Below are 25760 nucleotides of genomic sequence, written 5' to 3'. Positions count from 1 at the left end.
AATCTTTGTCTCCCTCTGTTGTTGTTACTGCAAATTCTTGTCACTAAAAACCCCAGATTAAAGACCCTGAGGATGGTCCTGACAACTCTCATCCACTCTGCCCTGGGTCTGTTAAACTTTGTGGTTTCTTTCTTTTCTTTTTTTAACCTTTTATTTGTTCCACGGCACTCCCATACACCTAAACACTGTATCTTGATCCTACCCATCCCCCACCCCCTCCTTCCTACTCCCAGCACATCCCCTGCCCCCCTTCATGGCCCTGCCCCCTTCATGGCCCTGCCCACCTTCATGGCCCTGCCCCCTTTGAACACATCCAGTCCAATTGGTGCTGCCTGAAGGAATGTTGACAGATCTTATTGGCTGGCTCCTGTGTCCGTCAACCATAGCTGCAGTAGTAAGTCCATGAGAACAAAGGCCATGCCACATTCAGAAGATGGCCATCACAGTGCTCCTCCCAGTCCTCTGCCTCTTACAGCTTTTCCACCTTCTCTTCCGTTTCCCCAGCCATGGGGTGGCAGGGAGAGGTGAGGTGGGGTGTTGACGTGGATGTCCTATTTAGGGCTAAGCAGTCACCAGTCACTTATTCTCAGCCTTGACCAGTTAAGAGTTCCTGTGTGCACATGCTACCTACTTAGGAAGTTTACCATTTCGATTCCCATTTGAATCAGAATGCCTCGTTGGAACTCTAAAGGGGTGAGCATGTTTTTACCTCCCCCAGACCCAGCCCACCACCTGCCCTCCGCCCATTCTTCACTCCTCCCAGGGTCCAAGGTTTGCAGCTACAAGGGACTGCTGATAGTAGCCATACCTACTGGGGTCTACCCTGCTGGGCAACCACCATACCTAAGAGGAACAGCATGGAGAAACTACTGGGAAGGGACAAACAGAAGTTAGCTGCGCAGAACAGGCAGCCACCAAGCACCAGTGTGTGCCTCCATTCCCTCCTCAGTGAAGGAGGATAGGTAGCTTCTTGATTACATGACACACCACATTTATCCTGGGGTCTTGGCTAAGACAAAGTCAATTCTGGAAAATATGTTGGTGTTTTCATAACCAAAAAGCAAGGGCAAGAAAATGCTCTTGGTTGGCCTTAGGCCAAGTACTACTCACATTCCAATTCCCACCTGTATAACTATCTCGTTGGCCATCTTTGGAGCTCTTGCCTGGGGCCAGGCAACCTCAAAATTATCTTTCAAAGTAAATATAGTCTCCTGACACCCTCCTGGTAGCCACAAGTGACTGATAGCCTCTATATTATTCTACAAGTGATGACCCCAAGACTCACACTATGGTGGCACAGGGATCTGGACCAGCCCTATAGGTCCTGGGCACTGACTCTCTCCTTGGGTACAAAGACCTGTGAGGCCTCATGGACAGGATGATTGTGAGCCGAGGCCTGTAGTGGGGAGTGAAGCTGGCCATTAAGGACAATGCCAGATGACTAGTAGGGCTCAAAGGGTGGGCACAGGGCTTAATCCTCTTCTCAAGAAAGATGGCAGCTCTGAGTTGTAACATCACCCCCAGAGAGAGCTTGAATGTCTCCTACATTCACTTTGCAACAAAAGAGCCAAAAGCTGACCCAGTCCAGTGGATACCATGCAAAGGGGATGAAGAACTGGGTATTCTTAAAGAACAAAAAGTTGAAACCATGGGGACATGATGCAGCTAGTAGAGCGCTTGCCCTAGCATGCTGGAAGCCCTGAGTTTGTCCCCTTCATCAGCACCAAGTAAACAATGTGTCAGGCACACCCCTGTAAGCCTAGCACTCAGAGATAGAGGCAGGTACAGCAGAAGTTCATAATCATCCTTGGCTACATAGGGAGCTCAAGGCCAGCCTGGGATATTTAAGGCCTGTCTTAGGGTTTTACTGCTGTGAACAGACACCATGACCAAGACAACTCTTATAAGGACAACATTTCATTGGGGCTGGCTTATAGGTCCAGAGGTTCAGCCCATTATCATCAAGGCAGGAACATTGCAGCATCCAGGCAGGCATGGTGCAGGAGGAGCTGAGAGTTCTACACCTTCATCTGAAGGCTGTTAGCAGAATAGTGGCTTCAAGGCAGGTAGGATGAGAGTCTTAAAGCCCACACCTACAATGATACACCTACTCCAACATGACCATACCTTCTAATAGTGCCACTCCCTGGGTTGAGCATATACAAGCCATCACAAGGCCCTATCTTAAAAAAAAAAAAAAAAAAAAAAGCAAGGCCAGGGAGGTGGAGTTGTAAAAAGGCCAAAGCAGTGGCCACATCTGTAACCTCAGCACACCTATGGAAAGACGGAGGAGGAGGAGGAGGAGGAGGAGGAGGAGGAGGAGGAGGAGGAGGAGGAGGAGGAGGAGGAGGAGGAGGAGCTTCAGAGCCAGCAAGACTGTAGCACAGTGCAGCAACAGATACAGCAAGAAACTCTGCATCAGCAAGGTGGAAGGAGAGAACCATTTTCCCACCTGTGTGTGCCTGGAGACACACATACACACACATGTGCGCGCACACACATGCACTCAAATAGATACAAGTAAATTTTTTTTTTTGGTTCTTTTTTTCAGAGCTGGGGACCGAACCCAGGGCCTTGCGCTTCCTAGGTAAGCGCTCTACCACTGAGCTAAATCCCCAGCCCCGATACAAGTAAATTTTAAAGACACTCTTATCACAAAGAACAAGCAAAATCTCTTCTTGTGACCCCCATTGGAGGATTAAGAAGCAGCCAGCTGGCGAAACACATGGAGCCAGAGTGCCCACTGGGTACCCATCAAATGTGGGTCCCACGTGAGCTCACAAGAACACTTAGTGCTTGACAGGTGCCAAAGGGACCCATAAATATGACTGCATGGGTGAGCAGGGTCTGGCTCTAGGCAGTTCCAGCTGGCTTACCTTCATGCAGTCTGTCATCCAGCCTCTCAAGCAATAGCAGAGCAGAGTTCCTATGGTGGCCATATTTCAAATTAACAGGGGCTTCTGGGATACAGTTGGGTATTTGGGGCAGTTGTATGGAACCCTGTGGCATGACTTGGACCTGACAATGAGGGGGTGAGTTAATGTTGTCCCTTCCTTCTTGCCTTTGGTGGTCCCAGAGATGACTGCATGGGGCTGGTGAATAGAAATGGCCAATACAGAGGAGGGTGGACACCAAGGCTGGGCCCACAGCAAAAGGCAATATGTGCCAAATCCATCCAGGATATAGGAGCTCCTGCCTGTAACTTCTCTGCCATTGTTTCTCTTTCCAGTGATCTTCCCCCATGAAAGGAGGGTAATATAGAAAGGGCTTCATCACATATAGCCCTTTTCGCTTGGGAGCCAACCTCTGACATCTCGTTCTGCACACAGTAAGTCCAATCAGACAAGTCTGTCAGAGACCACTTCATAGGATCTGAGCCTTGTAAAGGCATCTGTGTGGGCATCCCTCAGGAATCAGCATCAGCACAGCAGTCCCCATGGGGCATTGAAGGCCTCCCTACATGGGCCTTAAAGAGACAGTAAAGGGTTCGCACTGCCAGCCGTGGGCTGGAGCAAGCATGCCTTTGGGGCTATATAAGGACCTATTGTTCACAGAATCAATTAGGGCCACTGTGGGGTCACAATGAAGGCCTTTCAAAGAGACAAAGCGCCTCTGGCCTGGCTAAGTGTCCCTGCACACGTGGGCATCGGCCCAGAACATTTCAAATAACACAATTTGAAAAAACAGATTTAAAGTGTGCAATCTGGTGGCCTTTGTTCTGGGCCTACCATGTGCAGTGGCCTTTGTTCCATGTTCACCACATGCAGTGATAGTGGATAAGAGTCGGGTGCAGGAGGGGGACACCAGAGCTCCCAACTGGGACCTCTCTCTCCTCTGTCTTAGGGAGGTAACTGGGTACATTCCCAAACCCAGGCTCACTGGAGTATCCAGAGAGTTCTGATTTGTACACAGATGCCAAACAAAAAGACCTACTCCTGCGTGGGGGATGCCGGGATACTGGAAACCTTTCACTTGATCTCTGGCAGCCATGTTTTCCTACCTCATTTCTGTTACTGTAACAAAATACCCAAGACAATTAACTGCATGTGGGAAAAGGTTTATCTTGGCTCACCATGTCCAAGACTTCAGTGCACAATGGTCTTTTGCCCTGTTTCTCTGGGGATGTGGTGACACAGCACATGATGACCAGAGCACATGGCAGAATAGCCTCAGCATGGGCACAGCCTCAATGCCTTCTGGGCACAGCCTCAATGCTTCTTTCCACATGGCTCTACCTCCACAAGCATCCACTATCTCCCCAAACACAAGAAGGTGGTGACCAAACCTTCAACATGTGGCTTTGGGGGATGGTCAGGATCCACATCATTGAGGTAAGAAATCTCGGGTATGGGGTGATAAAATGATTTGTCTGTGGTCACACCACAAGAGGGCCTCTCTAAGACAGTGGTCTGTCATGCGTAGTGTGTCCCATCACAAGAGGATCCCCAACTTTCTGGAAGCTGGGGCCCCAGATGTATCACACTTATGATAGACTTCACTAATACCAAAGACTCTAAGAGACTCGTGAGGAATGCAGAGTAAACAGGAACCCAGCCCCACTAGTGGGTAAATCTCAGGTGAGGGAGACTCCATTCCTCTCTTGGTCTTGGAGAGCAGAACTTGTAGGAGCTTCTAAGGGCCTGAATTCTGTCAGGAAAAATTAAAGCTTGGCTCTAATGAGAAGCAGATCCTGTAGGCTCCCAACTGGGATAGGGTAGGGATGCCCAGCAGGCCTCTACCAAGAGGTAGATACAGCTAGATTAAGGCAACCAGTGGAAGGGTGTGGCCAAGGGCATGAGTTCCTGAGCTGGCCCAAGAATGTGTCCTTCCTCTCAGCTCAATTCCCTGACTACAGAGTTGGAATATTAATTCTGCCCCGTGGGGTATCAGGAGGAGTTGAGCACTTGATTCTGTTAAGACCTGAGATCAAGGATGCTCTCTGTATATTTGATCAAAAATATGAAGGGAAAAGTCTGGGGTATTCCAGAAGTTTCTAGCTGGACATGCGACCAATTATATGCCTTGTTAGCCATGTTCTTGATATCCTGCCATAAATTTGGATTATAACTATGGTCTCCTGCCCCAGAAATAGCAGCATTTACCACAGCTCCACCTCACAAAACCAGTGCAGCCCTCTGGAAAAGAAACTGCTCCTACCAAAACTCTCTGGTCACCCAGGATAGTAGCTTGCTGCTCTCGGTAAAGCTGAATAGGCCTGAAAGGACTCAGAAATTTACCAGGTAGGTCCAAGGACTGGTTGTGGTGGACATAGGAGGAAACGAATTGGCTCATGGGCCATTCCTGTGACTCACTCCCCTGCACAGAACAGGGAAGAACTGGTGTGTGGGGAGGCTACAAGTGGACAGGCAGCATATTTTCACAGACTTCTCACATCTAAAATTAGGGTTGGGGCCTCTAGTCTCAGCCGGTGCCCCACCAGGGACAAATAATGACAGGAATGCGCCCTGAGACAGCATGCTCAGCCATGCTAGCCTTGGCCTGATGCTGAGATACGACCTGCCCTGCCCTTTACCCAACTCCTCTGGGTTGAGCAGAATGCTCTGGGTCACAGTGCGTACAGGCTAAGCAGGCCGGCTCTCAGTGGGTAAGGGAGTTGTCTCTCTCACTCTGACCCAGCGTTTTCTGTAATAAGGCGGAAAGGATTCTGTCCTCTCTTGACTACATGGTGTGGGGAGAGGAGTTCTGGGTGAGCAGAGATAGCTAGCCATTGGTCGGTTCAGACACTTCTTGACCTTAGCTGGATGTGGTCTCCTCGTGTGTTATTGGGAGATCCTCACAACGTTATCCATAAGGTGGGAGTTAAGGATGTTACCAGACATGTCTGGTGTCACCGGTGATAACCCCACTATGTATACTGCTGTCTTCAGTGTGTAGATGAAGAATCAGGTCTACTAGGCCTGAATCTCACCTAGCAAACACCCCTGCCACACCAGAGATTTGTCCCAGAACAATTCACACCGGAAACTAATCACGTAGACTAAAGGACGCTGTGTCCACTTCCCAGTCTGGGCCCTTAGGCAGGCTTAGCTATTTTGGTCCCCTTGATGGTTTAAAGGTGTAGGTTGATGTCGTTATGCAGGTGAAGACAGACACAAGATAAAACGAGACCTGTCATTGGACAAGAAGAAAGGGAGGCAGGAACAAAGTTTTAGAAGGAAAGGGAGAGGTAGAAAGAAGGAGAAACAACTCGGAGGCAGACATAAACGATCCATTGTCATTTATCTCTACAAAGATACAGGTTGTTATGAATATTTCTTAAAGGACGGTTTTCTATAGGTCAATTTATCTTGTCTAGGTGGGCGGATTATATCTTTATCAATCGGTTATGAGTTTATTGTGTGGGTGTATTGGATTGAGAATTTAACACATAAATCTGATTGATAAAATTACAGCTTATTGAGTCCTGACTTCACCGGGTATTGGGAGTGTGGGCAGAGTCCATGGCAGGGAGCCGTGATAGGCCAGCTCAAGCTGGACTTCTAGAGCCCTGATTTTACTGGGTAGCTGGAACCTGAGAGTTCGTGGCTAGTATAGAACCGCCGGGAGAGATGCTAACCAGAGATAAATTACGGTTAGTTCCATAGGGCCACACAGGTGCCAGAGCTGACCCTAGAGACCAGCATGGCGGCAAGGTGTCACGCTGGAACGGCTTGCGGACCGCCTGGGTCTGAGAGTACTTGGGGGCAGCATGGAGCCACTGAAGTAAAGACACCCCACAGTGCCATGTGGCCCTACAGGTGCTGGCACTAGAATGGGATTAAAAACTTCCGCCATTTTTTTATTATTTACCACAACATAAAGGGTCTACTGCCCCTAAGTACTCTCCATTTTAGGGGAGACCCTTGACATTATGCAAGAAAATCTCTCATCCTGCTGCATGGGATGACACATTTGAAGATTTCCACAGTTCACCTTTTTCTGTTTTTATTGTATGTGTATGGTATTCTGCCTCCATGCTTGCCTGTGCACGATATGTGTGCCCGGTGCCTGTAGAGGTCAGAAGAGAACATTGGTTCCCCTGAGACTTGAATTACAGACCATTGCAAGCCACCGTCTGGGTGCTTGGAATCAAATCCAGGTCCTCTGGAAGAACAGCCGCTGAGTTGTCTCTCCAACACCAGTTCTTTCCTCTCTGCTATGTTCCCCAGTATTCCACTGTATTCGTATGTCTTAGACGATCTGTTCATTCCTCAGTGGATAGGAGTTAGATCATTGTGACTACTCCAAAGAAGCTGTTAACAATGGTGTAAAAATCTCTTTTCTGAAGGAGGGTATTTTCTTTATTCTTGGATAAGTGCCTAACTGTTGAATGATTGGGTCACAGGCCAGTGAATCTTTAGATTCATAGGAAACCATTAAAAACGGTTCCCACTAGAAATGTTCCCAACTCCTCCATGTCCTCACCAACACTTGGTGTTGTCAGTATTTTCTAGTGCTATCCTTTTTCATATGTGGTGTCCTACTGAGATTTTAACATGTAGTTCTCAGTGGCTGATAATGTTAGATAATTTTTCATGCCATTATTGACCTGTGTGTATACATATGTGTGTGCACATGTATTTGTCCATGTATGTACCAATGCACATGTATATTTGGTGTGCACATGTGCTCATAATGTGCCCATGTGCGTGGAAACCAGGGGACAGCCCCAGGTATTATTCCTCAAGTTACACTTGTGCTTCCTTTGAGACAGGATCTGTCGCTGACTTGAAAGATGACAAATAGGCAAAGTTGGTTGGTCAGCGAGCCCAAGGGGTCTGCCTCTGTCTGCCTCCCAGCACCAGGATTTCACACGCACGCCGTTCTGTTAGCTTATGTATTGTTAAATGTAGATTCTGGGGATCGAGTTCAGATCCTCATGCTTCCAAGGCAAGCACTTTACTGGACAGATTTCCAGCTCTAAAGACCATTTTTAGATCTTTTAAAAATGAAGTGTAACTTCACATTTATTACATATTTTCTATTTGGAGATGTTTGATTTAGATAAATAGATGAATAGATAATAGATATAGATGATTGCTAGGTGATAGATGATTGATAGATAGTTGACAGATAGATAGATAATAGAAGGCAGGTAATAAATATTTTGTTCCTGTCACAGAGTTGTGTCTTATGAAGTGACTGACTACTGAAGTACTGCTCTTAGGATGAGTATAGGGTTTGGTTCCTTTGAACCTACGGTCACACTTTTGTCATCTGATAAATATATAAATTTAAATTCATCTCTGTTTAGACACTATTTATTTAATATATCTTATCGTTTTAGTCAGGGTTCTTAGAGGAACAGAAACAAGGAGGGGTGTGTGTATGCATGTGTGCATATTTCAGAATTTATTAAGCTAGCTTTAAATAGCAACAATAGCCAATCACACCAGAGATGCTGAGAGCCCAATGGTTACTCAGCCCTTGAAATTGTTGCCTCAACAGTCTGAGTAGTTCTAAAATAGCTATTTCTCACAGAGAGGGTGACAACCAGCAGCCACTCAGCCCACAAGGCAGGGCACCCCTGTAGTCCCAATCTGATGTCAATCTGATGTCAAAATCCCAGAAAGTTTTTGGAAAGCCCCTTATATCAATCAGGGTTCTCTAGAGTCACAGAACCTATGGGTAGTCTCTATATAGTAAGAGAATTGGTTGATGTCCAACTCTCCAACAATGGTCAGCAGCGGCTGTGAATGGAAGTCCAAGGATCTAGCAATTGCTCAGTCCCACAAGGCAGGCAGGCAGTGAGAGTCTTCGTTCTTCCGATGTCTTTATGTAGGTCTCCAGCAGAAGGTGTGGCCCAGATTAAAGGTGTGTACCACCAAGCCTGGGTCTGGGACTTGCTTTGTCCCAGATGACCTTTAACTCAGAGATCTCCTTGCCTTAGTCTCCTGGGATTCATAGCCACTATGCCTCAAGATCTCCATGGCAAGATCCAGGTCAGAAACTTGTATCTCCCAGCCTCAAGATCAGGATCACAAGTGAGCCTTCCAATTCTGGATTGTGGTTTATTCCAGATATAGTCAAGTCGACAACCAGGAATAGCCATTACAACCCACCCCTTGTCAACTTGACACAAACAAAATCTCATGTCCACATGAAACCTTATTTAAGTTTGAGAGTGACATCAAGAAAGCAGAGTGCTGCCTTGTGGTGTCTGACCCAGAGCACTCAGAATTCTGTCCCTGCACACATGTCCACATATGACTATGTTGGCTTCAGTACTATAAACACATTATGAACACATTTCTGTTCATAATACTGTGAAATATAGCACCGTTAACTGATGAGGATAACTCATGTTGCTTATACATGAGCCAAACTCAATGTAGGATCCTTACCAAACACACAGTTCCCCATGGATCTAAAGTTCGCCGTGTACCCAGGCTGGTCTCAGGCTTACTCTGCCCTTAAGCATCTCTTGCCACCATGATATCCTTTTGTTGCTGCTCTTCCCTCAAGGATGCTCTCCCCTTGATTTTTATGTTTACCAACTCCACTCTTTTCCTCCACTTCCATAATATCTCTTCTTCCTCTCTCACAGTCCCTTTTCTAGTTTCATGACCTGTATCCACCACACACACACACACACACACACACACACACACACACACCACACGCACACACACACACATACACACACACACAGCCTAAAGTGTGCATATAAGAGAAAGCATGTAGTATTAAGTATTTCTCTTTCCCAGTCTGGCTTATTTCACTTAGCACAACGATTGCCAGTCTTTTCCGTGTTTTCTTTACAGCAAAGGAAATAGTCAGCAAAGGACCAACAGCCTACAGAACGGGAGAAGATCCTTGCCAATGAAACATAAGTTAGGAATTAATCTTTAGAATATATTTTAAAAAATGCAAACATCACACACAGAAAAAACTCTTCTGATCTAAAACTGGGCTATTAAACTAGAAAAATCTCAAAAGAATCTCAATCTAAATACCTGATAAATGGTTGGGGAAAGGGTTGGACATCTTCTGCCATCAGGGAACATAAATGAAAACTGACTTGAGAGTCTGTCTCTCACCTGTCAGAATCGCAATTATCCAGTAAACAAACAACAGCAAATTCTGGGGATGATGTGGGAAAGAGGAACACTTATCCACTGCTGATGGAGATGGAGCAGGTGCTGTGCTCTAGTGTTCCTGGAGTGCACTGGAACATATATATGTATATGTGTGTGTGTGTGTGCGTGCGTGCGTGCGTGCGTGTGTGCGTGCGTGTGTGTGTGTGTGTGTATGCTGTAGTGTTCCTTTTTTAAAAAAGATTTAGTTAGTTAGTTAGTTAGTTAGTTAGTTAGTTATTGTAAGTACACTGTAGCTGTTTTCAGACACTCCAGAAGAGGGCATCAGATCCCATCACAGATGGTTGTGAGCCACCATGTGGTCGCTGGAAATTGAACTCAGGACCTCTGGAAGAGCAGTCAGTGCTCTTAACCGCTGAGCCATCTCTTTAGCCCCCCCCCACACACACACACTTTATTTTTTTAATGGTATTTTGAGACACAGTTTCTCTGTGCAGCCTTAGCTGTCCTGGAACTCTGTAGACCAGTCTGGCCTTGAACTCAGGACTCTGAGATTCCCTGCCTCCTGAGTACTGGGATTAAAGGCGTGTGCTGCCACCACCTGACTTGCAAGCTTCAACTTTTAAGTGTTTTGCCTGAAGATTTTCATGAAAGTATTTATAAGGGCAGAAATTAGCTTTCTTATGGTGTCATTTGGCTTGCTTGCTTGAACCACAGGATAAACTGGGCAGTTTGCGTCCTGCTTTGTTTTTTGCCGATAACGTGGTACTATACGTGGATATATTATAAAGAAAAGAGGTTTATTTGGGCTCATAGTTTTAATCCAAGGTCAGTGGCCTTCTGGCTGGCATTCCTGAGTTGGCTGGCACAGGACATTACACCGCAAGCAACCTCACCAAACTGGCTTCTTATAGTGGGTTCACTCCTAGATAACCTACTGGTTCATTAATCTAATTGCAAGAATGCATTAGTCCGTTCCTGAAGGCCTTAGTCATCTCTTAAAGTTCCAACCCTTAATACTTCCTGTGGGGAGTGAAGTTTGACCAGAGTGTTGGAGAAGGCAGCCTGCTGCCTGTAGCATTCCCTCTCTCACTCACTCCCTATCCCCCTTCTTTCCTCCCCATTCCTTCCCCCCTCCCTCCCTGCTTTCTTTGTTTTACTGAGATAGGATCTCATACAGCCAGGCTCAGGCTGGCCTCAAACTCATCATGAAGCTGAAGATGGAATTTAAACTCTAGAGCTCTCGCCTTCACCTCCCAAACGCAAGGGTCACAGCGTCTTCCGCTGCATCTGACTTTATGTGGTGTTTGGATTGGGGCCAGGGTTTTAGGTCCACTAGGCAGGCACTATGCCACCAGCTACATCCTTGCCTCTTTTAACCAGGTTGTTTGTCGGTGTTGTGGGTTCCAAGTGGCCTCTGCGTCCTCTGGAGAGCAATCTCTTAGTAGATGTGAACTTTGCATGATTTCCCCATTACGTAGGTTGGCTTCTTACTCCGTTGATACTGTGATACTCACAAAGCACTTCCATTTTCTTCAAGCTGCCATACCCAAAAGACCCACCCTCCCCCATCCGATGACACGGACGTTTTGTCCTATGCTTTCTTCTAAGAGTTTGCAGTCTGGGGTGTCAAACTTAAATCTTTGATTCATTTTTAGTGAGATACTTTCTTTCTTTTGCAGTTGGGTTGGGAGTTATCTGTAACTATTGGAGATCCCCTGGTGTCTCGTACTAACTTTTGAGAAGAGTTTTTCTACAGATGAAACCTGTTGTTGGTGTTTGGCTAGGAACCGCGCTGAGTGTGAGGACCATTTGGAGTAGAACTGACATCAGGATGATGGTAAGACTCAGTCTGCACACACGGGTTTGTTGCTACAGCTTGGATTCCCTCACGCTGGGTTTTGTAGTCTTCACCGAGTATGTCTTACATTTCCTTAAATTAATTCCTAGGTATTTTCTATGCTAGTGATATTGTCACCAGAACTTTCCCCAAAATTTCCTTTCCAGAATTATTCCTCGTCAGTATAGTGGAGTAAAATACTTGGTGTCTTTCTATTTGTCAAATTCCTGTAATCTAGTAAAGTGTGTGTGTGTGTGTGTGTGTGTGTGTGTCTGTGTGCATGTGTGTTTGTATGTTTATGTGTATGTGTGTGTTTATATGTGTGTGTGTTTGTGTGTGTGTCTGTGTGCACATGTGTTTGTATGTTTGTGTGTATGTGTGTGTGTTTATATGTGTGTGTGCTTATGTGTGTCTGTGTGCATGTGTGTTTGTATGTTCATGTGTGGTCATTGGAGTTTCTATTTATTTGTGATCTTCTCATTCCCAAAGATAATATCACTTCTTCCTTTCAATGTAAGTCTGCACTGTTTCCTTTTCTTGTCTACTTTGGCAGAGACTCTAGTTTTTTGCTGAATAGACGTGGGCATCCTGTTCCTGATCTCAGTGGAAAAGCTTTCCGTTCTCAGGGATTTGTTTCAGTCGGGAATTTCTCCCCTTGGCTTCCAGGGACAGTCCTACTGCTTCCTCATGTAGACACCTGTCTATGCTCACACTCCTAGCGTCTCCTGTCCACATTTCTTCTGAGGACTCCAGTCACCTTGGATTAGAGCCTATTCTAAGGGACTCATTACAACTTAATCATTTCTTTAAAAGATTTGTTTCTAACTACAATCACACTCAGATATACTGGGGCTATGACTTCAGCACATGGGTTTGGGGAAGTAGTCCATTAACCATTATCACATGTGTGTGTGAAAGGGACGACAGGAAAATGGGCCCACGAAGGGCATCAGAAGCAAGCATGGAGGCTCCAACCAGATTTTCTGGAAACAAATGAAACAGTCACAGATAAATTCCTCTTCTCCCATCACTCCCCAGCTTGGCCCTGCCCCAGAGGTGGCTATGACCATCAGGTTAATGTAAGGCCATCACTCCCTTACCTCCTAGCATGCAGGATTACACCAGTTACAATTTACAAAGCAAAGTCCTTGGTAAAACTGACATATTGTAAAGCGCTGGGGAGACGTGCATTGGCAATTATGCATTTATGTGCATTGTCTCTGCTTGCATCACACAAATGGAAACAAGCCATTCAGATCGTCCTCAGCGTCCCCGCTCCACAGTCACACTCTTAGCATTCAGTGTGTCAAGGGACATGCTTATTTGCTACTGGCTTAGACTCTCTTTCGATGGTCATTTAATTATGACATTTGTCACTGTTTTTAAGATGAGTTATAACAAATCTCCTTCTAGGAGTGCCCTTCCAGGGTAGACACAAAAGACTAAAATTCCTGATCAGTGCATTTAAAACATGGAGGGTGTTGACTGTGCCTCCAGGAACCTCTTAGATGGCTCAGTGGGTAAAGAAGCTCAGCACACAAGTCTGACAGCCTAAGTCAGATCCCTGGAGCCTACAGAAAGGTAGGATCAGTTCCACAGAGTTGTCGTCAGACCTCCACCAATGCATTACGGCATGCTTGTGTATGCACACACACCGTAATCAGTAATTGGTTTAAAGAGGATAATATTTAAAGGATTAGTGAGATGGCTCAGTGGTTAAGAACACTGGCTGATCTTTTAAAGGACCAGGTTCAATTCTCAGCACCCACATAAAGGCTCATGACGGTCTGTAGCTCCAGTTCCAGGGGATCTGATGCCGTCTTCTGACCTCTATGGACTGTACACATGTGGTGCACAGGTATACATTCCGGCAAAGCACCTATACACATAACACAAAAGAAAAGAGCGTAAAGGTAATGTTTAAGTGCGGCTCCAGAGTACACAAAAGAGCCTGTCTTTCTGTCCTTTCCCAACAGGTCATGACCATTCTTATTCTTTGCACAAAATGATTTTGTTTGAACTCTGTTGTCTGTCCGTTGGGCTTTTAGTCTTCCAGGTACATATTAGTTGTGCCCTTTCTTATGAGGGTCGCTCGTTTACAACCCACGTCTCTTTCTCACTGGGTTGTTTTTCCCCTCCAAGTGGTTCACCTTATATTATCAGCAGGGTTTATTTTATTTCTAAAGAAACTGTATTGCACTTTATCTTGCGTATATGTATGCGGTGGGTACAAGTGTGTGGAGGACAGACGACAACTTGTGGAAGTCAGTTGTCCACTGTGTGGAGTCGAGGGTGGCTGTGGGGGAGGGGTAGGTAGGGTGGAGGTGGGGCTCAAAGCCAACTCAAGCTAGCTGCAAAGGCCTTTACCCAGAACCACCTCAGCAGCCTTATGGTAGAAAAGCAGTTTGTGTGGGTGGAGAATGCTTGGTGTCCTCCACAGTGCTGGCACACCTTCTCTATGTCCAGGTCACAAACGTGCTCCCCTAGCATTTCCGCTAAGACCACAATAAGCCTTTTATGTGTATTGCCTGGGCTTAACCAGTCAGGTGAACGGTAATTGTCTGGTCTGCTGACTACTTCCTGGAGCTGCTGAGAGGTTGATGGTTAAGACAGGTAAGGTGGTCCACAAGACCCCTGTCCCACGTGGAGCACTTGGCCGACGCCCATCATAAAGCAACTGCTGCAGTCGTCATAGCCCTCGAGTTTGGATGCACAGTCATGATTATCCCCCAGGCATCTGCTCAACCCTCTCTCATGTAAGGACATACACAGTCGTAACCGTCATCATTCAAGTATCTGCTCAGTGGACATACACAGTCATAATTATCGCTCAAGCGTCTGCTCGCCACCATCCTGCTCTACCTCTACGAGTTTGACATTTAAAAAGTTTTTTGAGATGGTTCTACTCATAGTTCAGACTGGCCTTGAATTACTGATCCTCCTGCCTCTACCTCCTGAATTGCTGGGATTCCAGGTATGTCTCTCTCTCTCTCTCTCTCTCTCTCTCTCTCTCTCTCTCTCTCTCTCTCTCTCTCTCTCTCTCTCTCGGACAAGCTGGCCTTGAACTCAAACCTGTAGCTGAGCTTGATCTGAAACCTCTGGCCCTCTCAGGTGTGCAGCACCATGCCTGATTTCCATGGGACCCACTCGACTCATGTTCTCTCTTCTTTGAACCAGTCCTGTAGTTTGTGTGTGTGTGTGTGTGTGTGTGTGTGTGTGTGTGTGTGTGTGTGTGTGTGTGTGTGTGTGTGTATTGTGATGGTTTCTCTTTCACAAAGAATTGAACCAGGATCTGGGGTGTGCAGAAGAAACCTTCAATCTCACTCCAATGAGTCCCTCTTGACAGGCGCAGTAGTACATGGACCCGTGAAGCTTTCTCATCTCTTTGGAGGTTGAGCCTGGTTATGGTTTGGTGAGCAGGTTCAGATCCAGGCCCTGAAGGATGAGCCTCATTAGCCTGAGCCCCCAACTCCATGTCACATGTTCTACGGGTTGTAAGGAAGCACCGAGAACATATCCATGCCAACCAGGCCCTCAGAGCCTGGCTCTGGATTGCAGCCCTCTGTGTCAATCTTTGGGGCCACTGAGTCACCCATGGTGAAGTTAAGGATGTTCAGGCTTGGGGGAAAGTGTGCACTGACAGAGGTGGCAGAGGTGGCAACCCCTTCAGAGTGTTCACCTCTTGTCTCGCAGTTTCTCTTTCCAGACAGCAGAGACATCTAAGTATATCCTCACCAGAACAGAAATATCAATGAACTGCAGCAAGTTCCATCAGACAAACACTCTGAGGTTTGCTTTATCAGTTTTAAATTTCTTTATTCCTTTATTAATTATTTAAAGTATTGGGATTTGAATCTCATGCATGATAGACTATGCACCACTACTGAGTTATATTTGCAGCCCAAATGCCAGGCTTTGAATGCGCCATGATTTATTTGGAGTTGCAAGCCACCGTATGGATGCTGAGAACTAAACCTGGGTCCTCTGCAAGAGCAAAAAGTGCTCTGAACTGCTGAGCCAACTCTTTATCTTCATTGCCTATCACTTCTTAAAACGAACCTCCCTCTGCCAAGCATGGTGGGCACTTAGGAGGAAGAGGCAGGCAGATCTCTGTGAGTTCGAGGCCAGCCTGGTCTACAGAGCAACTTCCAGGACAGCCTGGGCTACACAGAGAAAACCTGTCTCAAAATCTAAAAAACAAAAACAAAAACAAACAAACAAACAAACAAACAAAAACCACTGTGGCTTATACATTGAGGGACCTTGAACTGGATCTGAGCCCCCTACTCCTGCCCAACTCAAGTCCATATAGCGCATAATCCTGGTTTGCAAATATAGACAAATATATGTGATACCCATATTCACAGCGTCGCTGAAGTCAAAGCAACATTTAGATTCTAATTCCCTCTATTATCAGTCACTGGAAGTATACCCATTACCAATACTTGTCACCAGGTATTGTCCTTCAAGGAACCAGATGTTCTGTAGGACTCTGTTCCAGCTGGAAATGGCCAAAGTGTTACAGTTCTCAGAAGGGAAGCCCAAACAGGGGCATGTAGCTGGGATCCCAAGTCTCACCTGCTACCGTGGCAGTGCCAATGCCAGTGGCAGAGGCAGTGGCAGCAGTGGATGGCAGCAGCAGGGATGGTAGGAACAGCAGGGGTGTGAGCTCAGCCTGCTGGGGAGGGTTGGGGACCTAAGGTCTATTGATCAATGTTTCCAGAGAGAAAACTCTTCCCCAAAGTATTACAACTCAGTAAAACAGCCACTCTCAGATGACTTTCAGTAAAATAATTTGTGCACTTTATTCCACGTAGATAAAGACTTTATAGACTTTGAGTAGTGAAGTGGAAACTCAAAAGTTCTTTAGGAAGTCAGTTGTGTTGGATGGTTTTTTGCTGGGACAAACTCATGAAGGAACACTTCACTGAAGCAGACACAGGAGAAAGAATGTTCTGCTAAAGAAAGCATGTGAAAGCACACGTGATGAAGGATTCTTTGCTAAAGACATGCATGAATTGGCCCGCCTTACACTGACAAGTTGAGCTGCATTTGTCAGGACTCCATAGAGAGACATGCACCAAAAAACGTCTGGTGGTGTGCATGGCTTCTTGCCACTTCTGCGGATCGGGGCTGATTGGCAGAGTGATGTCAGCTGAGACAGACTCACGTGCTGACCCAAGACCTGTGGAGGACACGTGATGTTTGGAGACAGTATACAAAGGACTCAATGGACAGTGATGGAGGCTAAGCTTGGCTTGCTTACAGAGCTCGCTGTGCAAGGCTTGTTGGTCTTGAGTCTTTGCTGATCTTCACTTTGCTAGAGAGGCACAGCCAAGAACTTTTTCTGGTGTTCCTCCATGGACTCTCTAGCTGTCTTGTGCTGAGGCTGTCTCTGCTGGGAAGTGCCACTGCTGCTGATTCTCATTTGCTGTCCCCACTCTACCAAACTGGACTGCTGTATATTGGTAAAATGTTTGCAAGTAGATCGAGCTGCCACTATTGACCTGTGAACAGAACTATCAATTTCCAGACATTGCAGATAGGCGATGGGAGTTGCTCCAAAGAACCCTTTCTAAACAGGTCCACCCACCCCCAAACACACCCCATATCCTTTCTTTTCCACTACCTCTGGTGGATGGTGGACTGAAAGGGAGGTCAAAATGTTTAAGAACCATCATTAAAAATAAGCCTTAAAAAAGTAAAGTTACAGAAGAGGGTAGGATCCAGGGGTAGACATTTCCCATTGGCTCATTCTGAAATGCTAGTGATGCCCTATGAGCATGGGGATGGACTTCAGGCATTTCCTCTACGTGACTGAGTGTCATGGCCCTCTCAGCGGTTATTGTGGTTACATGGTCCAGAGAAGGTAGTTTGGCAGAGAGCTGGTCCCACGCCTACCTACCTTACTCAATTCTGAGTTCACAGGGTTAGCCGCTCACTCAACCTTACCAGTTCTTTTGTCTGGTGGCGCAGTCCACTTGCCCCACACCAGTAGAGGGACAACTGTTTAACCAATAAAACAAAACAAAACAAAACAAATGAAATAAAATTGGGTGTGTGTGTGGAGAGGGAAGCTCAAGCTGGCTTCAGACTTACTATGTTGACATGGATAACTTGAATATCTGATCTTTCTGCCTTTACCTCCCTCATATTAGGGTTATAGGCATTCATCACTGTGATGGCTATTTCTGGTTGTCAACTGGACTACATTTGGAATGAACTACAATCCAGAAATAGGTACATCTCTAATCTGGATCTTTAGGTTGGAAGACGCAGGCTTCTGATCCAGATCTTGACTTGGGATGACACATGCTTTTGGTTATTGAGGTATAGTGGCCATGAAAAGCTTAGGCCCAGCCAAGGTGATCCACACCTTTAGTCCCAGGAGACAGAGGCAAGAAGGTCTCTGAGTTCAAGACCAGTCTGGGACAGAGCAAGCTCCAAGGAAAGAACAGCTTAGGTGCAGGAGTGCTGGTGCACACCTTTAATCTGGGCAATACCTTCTGCTGGAGGCCTACATAAGGGTGACTGAAAAAGAAAGGGTTCCTTCTTCATTACCTGGTGGCACTTATCTCCTAGCACCTCTGTTGGAAATACTTCTTATACAGAAGACCAGCTGAGGCACTCAGCCTCATGGGACTGAGCAACTACTAGATTCTTGAACTTCCCATTCACCGCTGACCATTGTTGGGCTAGTTGGACTGCAGACCATAAGTCATTCCAATAAATTCCTGTCAATATATAGAGACATTTCAAGATTCTGTAACTCTAGACTAATACCACCACCATGCCTGGTTTTATGTAGTGCTGAAGATTGAACCCAGAGTTTCACACATGCTAGGAAAGTACTCAACCGACTGAGCTGTAACAGCAGCCATGTTTTACAGATAACAAATAGATATTTAACGGGATATTCACATGGGGACAGGCTGGGAATTCTTTGGGTCTGAGCCTTTCTGGAGCAGCAGTGGCTGGTGGCTAGTGGCCTGACCACCAGGCAGGCCATCACCCCATTCCTCCCACCCCACTTTGGTGACCAGCTGTCTTGGGTGCTCTCCAGAACTTGTGTCATCATGTCATCTCAGAGGAGAGGACAGAGTGAGCCTTTGGACCACAGAACAACTTGGGGTGGGGGTGAGAGTACCACAGCAGCCATGTTGAGTGAGTTCCTCACCACTACCTGACACAGGCGGCTTCAATTCTAGAGTTCTCAGCCTGTCCAGCATCAAGTGGAAGATTCTGGATGTCAATGACCCTAAAGACTCTAGTCAAGAGCCAGGACTCCGAGTCTCTCGTGGCTATCCACTGAGAGAACAGACCTTGTTCCCTTGAGTCTATCGCTCTAGCACAAGAAGCCAAACTCATAAAGACCTTGAGAAAGGCTGGAGGGATTGTTCAGTGGTTAGGAGCACTGACTGCACTTCCAGTGGGTTCAGTTCCCAGCACCCACACGGCAACTCCCAACAGCCGGTAACTTCAGCACCAGAGGTTCTGACAACCTCACACATGCAGGTGAAACACCAATGCTCATTAAATTCTTAAAAGCAAAGTATTTCTTAAAAAAAAAAAAAAAAAAAAAAAAAAGACCTTGAGAAAACCCCGGGCCTGAGGTGCTGTTGGGGTAAGATACTGTTCCTAAGCTACCTTGAACCCCCTTTCAAATCATCTTTTCTAAGCCCCACTCTCCTCAGCTGAGCAGTTCTGCTTGGTCCCAGGTAAATGTGGTCATTAAGAAAGAAATGCTACGGGGTTGGGGATTTAGCTCAGTGGTAGAGCGCTTGCCTAGCAAACACAAGGCCCTGGGTTCGGTCCCCAGGTCCGAAAAAATGAAAAAAAAAAAAAAAAGAAAGAAAGAAAGAAAGAAATGCTACCTTCTCAAAAAGGCTTCAGGGTCTATTTTTTCTTCTGCCCTGTGAGAACCAACAGAACGCTCTGAACTTGTGTACATTCTCTGAAGACCTACTGTTCTCTGAAGTTTTTATGTGGTAGTGAGAACAAGCAATTCCTCTATGTTCTCTTCAACCAGAGGAAGGGAGGGACCCAGTGGAACCTGTCAGGTCCAAAGGAAACTCTATTTCCCCAAGTTCTGATGGTTGAACAAAAGCCAGAATTCCTCAGGAACTTATGAAGCTGGTTGCTCTCTACCAAAAGGAGCCATTACCCCAATCACTGGCAGAGAGACACATATTGCCCTCCAGGTTCCCTCAGTGTCACAAGTACCTCTTACACACTTTAGAGTCTGTGCTGGCACCCTGGCCCTTCTTATAAGTTAGAGGGAAAGACTTGATCTTCAGGGGTTCAGGCTAGGGTTAGGGCAGTACCTTAGAATTCCTGTTGGGTCTGGACAGCACTTGGGAGAAGACTGAGCCTGGAAGGCAAAATCCTCATCCTGCCTTTTCTATTGTATCTGTACTATTCTTTTTAAAGACGATGATGGTGATTTTGGTTTTTCAAGACAAGGTTTCTTTGTAACCCTTGCTATTCTGTACTCCCTTTGTAGACCAAGCCGGCCTTGCACTCACAGAAATATGCCTGCCTCTGCCTTGCCTCCCAGAGTGCCGGGATTAAAGGTGTGCACCACCACACCCAGCTTTAATATTATTTGGGTTATTTTTATAGTGTTTGTGTGTGTGTGTTTGTGTGTGTGTGTGTGTGCGTGCACGCCTGCATGCATGCATGCATGTATGTATAGTAAGTGCAGGTGCTCTTGGAGACTACAGATCTTCCTGAAAGCCTGAGTTATAGGCAGTTGTGGATGTTGGGAGCCCAGCTGAGGTCCTCTGGAAGAGCGGTCTGTGTTTTTAATCACTAGCCATCTTTCTAGCCAACCCACACACTATTGCTAACTAGAGAACTTTCTAGTTACTTACTAGGTGCTGCAGGAATAAGATAAAAGTCATGCAGCCCTGGCGTGTGGACACGGATGGACATTCCCCAACAAGGAATAACGTTCAAGGAATCCCCATTGTTGAACACTGCCTTCGGCTAAGAGCTTCAGCCCCACCCCATCCCCCATCCCCCTACCACCCCCCCCAACCCCGACCCCACCTGTGCAGAGTCAGTCTCTCCTCTCCCCAGGCAGATTGCTGTAACCCTGACAGCATGCTCTTAGTCTGTCAACCACTCCGTCTGCCTCTTAGCTTTCTACTTAGGTAAACTGAGGAAGCAAGCAAGAGCAGCCTGGCCACATGTTCCTTTTTTTTTTTTTTTTCATTCACTGACTCATGTGGGTAGGATTTTCACTCATCATGAGGAAGAGATGTATTCTCTTTCAGTCCTTAAATCAATTGCAAGTCTGTGTTTAAAAACTTCCCAGAGTTTTGATGCCATCCAACTCTGTTGCCCACTTTGTATCTGGACATGAAAGTGTGAAATTCATGGGTTTACTGCTTCCAATTGTGTTTGAAAATCAGTCACCACAGAGTTCTGGCCTTGGCTGCTCCCCATCCTCTGCAGACATCAGGTCGCCAGGTCCCAGGGTGCCTGGTGCCTGGCGCCCCGCAGTGGTACACAGCCAGGGGCTTGTTTGCCAGGTGGCACTGTCAGCTCCTGCCTGAGGACTTTAGGTCCCACACATAGCGCCCACCCCGTCCTGCTGCCCCAGCTCAGTGCTCATCACGCAGCTGCTCCTCAAGGACAGCCTGGGAGAAGTCCTTTGGTGCAGAGCCTTCCGGGAGAAGCCCTCCTGGACAGCAATGCTGCAGCCTCCCGCAGATGAATCCAGCTGTCCATCCCAGACCAGGAGCCAGCCATTCACAGCTCAAATTATGGTGAACCTGCCTCACTGCCTCAAGAGCTGTCCCTACTAGGTGCCACCTTCCAGCAGTGACCCAGAGTTTGTATTGCTGGGATTGACCAGGCAGGGGACTGGGATTGCAGGAAGCGGCTAGGGGCTGGCTGTCCCCTCCTCATTTTGCTGTTTCAAGCATCCCCCAGCTGTGTTCTTCATTCACATGGAGCATAGTGTGACCACAGGCACACACACAGCCCCGTCTGCACTCAAGACCTTAAGGAAATAACTGTTCCTTCCTCGAAACTCTACTTCCTTTCCCTGGAAACCTCCTGTCTTCTGTACCTCTCTCTCCCACCTCATCCCAACTCCCAAAGAAAAACAAAGCAAAACCCTGATAAAGGCACTCACCTTGCCTTCTTAGCATACTGGCCTCAGGAGCTGACTGGAGGCCAGCTGCTCTGGCAACCTCTAACCTGCTGCTACCTTGAGCAAATTCCATCTAATCTAGGAATCTCAGTACTCAAGGGTTTTTAGTTTACTTGCACAAGTGGACTGAAACACCGCATATGTCACGTGTTAAATGCTCAATAAATGCTGACCTTTCTGTATCCATTGTAAAAGCATTGTGACACCCCTTCCCCCAGTAGCATTTCTGGCTCCTAGGAGGGTCCAATACAACAACATCAGAGTAGCAGCCAATCTCTGAAGGGCAGGGATCGCATTTCATGCTAAGCACTGAGTGCCTCCGCTGGCATCCGACCCCACCCCCAGCAGTGACACAGCTGGGTGCCTGACACTCAGCTGCTCCCCAAGAATCCCAGAGGCATCTCCTGCCTCTGCCAGGCTCTGTCTATTCTCACCCCAGTCACTTCTGGAATTTTTCTGAAACAATGGCCTGCTGTTAAGATGCCAGTGCCTCACAAGCCAGAGCCCAAGGAGTCTCAGCTCCTTGATCTGTCATTGACTCGCTCACCTGTGCTGCCCTGGCAGGAAATGTAGGCTCTGTGTATTTCTGCTTTCCTCACTACTCACTCTTAGAAAGCTAAGCTGAGTCTAGGGGTAGAGAGTAATTCAACTTGAACAATGCCACACCTGCAGGTCAATGACTCTGCAGTTGTCCCACAATCCTGACTTCAAGTTGGACCCGGGATAAACTTGTCTGAGGCCCAGCATGGGTACACAGCTTTAATTCCAGCACTCAGGAGACAGGCAGGAAAGGATCTCTGTGAGTTCTAAGTCAGCTTTATCCACATAGCAAATCCAAAGCCAGACAAGGTTGCATAGTGAGACTCTGTCTCAAATAAATAATAAAATTAAATAAACCTGTTTGAACCCTGTGATCTGTGACTTGGAAGATGCCAGAAACACCCCCACACCTTATGAAGAAAGCGCGTATGATTCTTCCACAATAGCATTTGTGAGGCAAAGTGGATGTTTAAAAGGAATTGGTATCCTGCATTTGAAAGAACAACCCCCTCTCTAGTAGAAAGTCACTTCAAACTGCACATCTCTGTGACAAGACAGCTGGATTTCTATCTACATGATAGAAGTCTATTGAGGAATTCTGCCCTCTAGTGGTTGCAATCTTGAAACACAAACGCAATTTAAATAATAGAGTGAAGAGTCCACCCTCCCACTACAGCTATCCTAGCTGGTTAGAGCTTCAGGAGGCCCCCAACATCTGTCTGAGCTCCACAACAGCCCAGCGTGGACAGCTGAGTGCTAAGGCAACCAATCAGACCTCCAAATGCAAACCCTGGCTCCCAGGGCTACCTTTGACAGATTGCAGTCATAATGAATTAAACCCACCCCACTAATGATAAGAACTGCCCCTTTAACAACCAGGTATCTACTCCTAATGAATGAAGCTTTAATAGCCCAACTGGCACAGACCCATGCGAAAACTCCTAGCTGCATTTAATACCCACAAGGCCCTGCGGGACATGTCTGTTTCCTTTGCCTCAGAGGGGAGAGGGCTGCATTCTCACTGAGGACTCACTCAGGTTTGCCTGGCCTATTCTTTCCCCACTTGGGTTTGATAGCTCTCTCCCAATTTACATTTTTAATTTCACTTGCACACGGCCCCCGCCAGGCACTATGTAATGGGGGATGCCATCTCTCTGCTGGGTCCCAGCTGGGGTTGGGGACAATTCCCAGACTTACTTACCTGTTCTCTTCCAAGGAAACCTAAAGATTTCAGTCTGGCTCCCAGGGAAGGAAGATGCTCCTGGGACACCCACCCCGAGGTGGAACCTGTAGGCTTGTCACATGCAGAGGAACTGGTGCCCACTCCTGCTAGGACTGTGCCTGCTCCACATGCAGGGCAGTGGATCCTGCCTTGAGAAGCCACTTGGCCTGTAAGGAGGAGGCAGGGCCCTAGACTTCTGTATTTCCCAGGGACTAGGGATCTGCTCTCTGCAGACTGGCTCTGCCAAGGATTGCTCTTACCCAAGAGCTTAGAACTCTGACATTTATCGGCAGTCTCTCCCTGGCACCCAGAGGCTAGCTGAGGATAGAGCTGCCACACTGGAAGCCTCTCCCGGCTTGCATCCTGTGGCCCGGCTTGCATCCTGTGGCCCGAGATGAGCTCAGAATATTACCTTTGCATTTGCATTGTTACTGACCGGCCACTAAAAAGTCACCTCTGTCTGTTCATCCTTTGTTGTCTGCCTTCTCCATTTCTGCAGGGAGGGTTAAGAGCCCAAGCTAAGACCCCTTTCTACAGCATGCTTGAAGCATACTCTTGGGAGTCTTGATGTTTGTACACACTGTGACACTATTACCACACCACCGACACCTACTATTCCAAAAGCCGCTTCATGCCCCTCAGTAACGCCCACTTCCATCCCTACACAACCATTAACCCAATTCCACGATTATAGTTTATACTTTGGGAAACTTTCACATCTCGTTTTAAGGAAACCTGGATTCTTTCACTCAACACAATTATTCTGCTAGGTATCACTCTCCGGTTCCTTCCATTGCTAAGTAACGGATGCTCCAGATACAGCAATGCCTCCTGAGGCCAGGGCATCCATGGGTCCGGTCGCCTGGCACATCTCTACCCTTTTGCTTACAACTATCACTCCTAGGTGCATTTCTCTGCATGCCGTCCAAGGCAGTGAGGGAAGCTAGAGGCTGTGCTGACAAGCCAGGCTTCCAAGTCACAGGGCCTCTACACTTACAGAACTTGGCGTTCTACCTCCAGCTCAGCGGGTTCATCATGCTTCTGGTGGGAGGAGCAAAAAGCATCCTTTGAGACACAGCCTTGCTAGTAATGAGGCTTTGCTCTCAAGACAAACATCTACTTCAATTTCCATTTTATTGCTAAGTTTTTTGGAGGGAAAATTAGATGCCAAACTAGTCAAACAGTTTTTCCCCAATGTCAATGTGGTTGTTAGTAATTTGGAAAAATGACATTTTAAAAAGAGGTGTAAAAAATAACAAATTAGACTAATAGAAGTCAGTAAAGCTCATTGCTTTTTTAGGACAATAATAAAATTTCAAAAATACAGAGAGGTCTGGGGCACAGTTCAATGGAGAATACAAGGCTCTGCCCTCACACTCCAGCACTACCAGACCCAACTATTTTTCTGTGGATTCTACTTGAAAAGAAAAATCTTCGATGTTTCCAACATATCTAATTTAAAGGTAATTCTTTCCCAGTAATTAGCCTCTATCTACACCTTTGAATAATGTAACTCGAGAAAACATTCTTTTGGGAGTACGTATGTATGAGCAGGGCACTGGACCCAGGGCCTTGAACACACTAGGCAGGGGAAGAGAGGGTGCTTTAGCACACAAATCACTGCTGGTTTATTAGACTGTGTGACTCTGGGAATGGGGATTCCTCCAGAACCTATAGGGTAGAACTGAGAAGCAACCCAGTGACAGGCTCACCAGAAGAACTAACCCCATCGCCACAGAAAACTTCGCAGCTCCCTCGTCTCAGCCCTTACATCACTAACCGCCTTCTTACTCAGCTCCTTACCCGGTACATCATGTCTAGCTCCCAGCAACAGTGACAAGGCACACTGTAAGCAGAGGTGCAGTCTGAACAAAGCAGGCCTGACACACAGTAGAAATGGGTCGTTAGAGTCACCACCCCAGCCATGTTTAACACAACTAAGATTAGTATGTTAAGGTA

At 46.8% G+C, this 25760-nt stretch overlaps 1 long non-coding RNA gene across 5 annotated transcripts; it reads right to left on the bottom strand.

The window, feature by feature from the left end:
* Positions 1-16784: 16784 nt before the first annotated feature.
* LOC108350459 (uncharacterized) lies at positions 16785-22135 on the bottom strand. Of its 5 annotated transcripts, none has more exons than XR_015683776.1 (5): positions 22022-22135; positions 18439-18611; positions 17783-17883; positions 17144-17384; positions 16785-17062 (listed from the first exon to the last, which is right to left on the bottom strand). It is a non-coding gene; the product is annotated as an uncharacterized LOC108350459 (long non-coding RNA). The 5 variants fall into 5 exon arrangements; XR_015683773.1 differs by having other exon boundaries at positions 17144-17396; positions 17830-17883; positions 22022-22121; XR_015683772.1 differs by having other exon boundaries at positions 17144-17396; positions 22022-22119.
* Positions 22136-25760: the final 3625 nt, after the last annotated feature.

This window comes from Rattus norvegicus, chromosome 3 (genome assembly GCF_021556685.1).
Source record: "Rattus norvegicus strain SHRSP/BbbUtx chromosome 3, alternate assembly SHRSP_T2T, whole genome shotgun sequence".
NCBI classification, from domain to species: Eukaryota; Metazoa; Chordata; class Mammalia; order Rodentia; family Muridae; genus Rattus; species Rattus norvegicus.
This window is presented reverse-complemented; position numbering and strand designations above follow the sequence as displayed.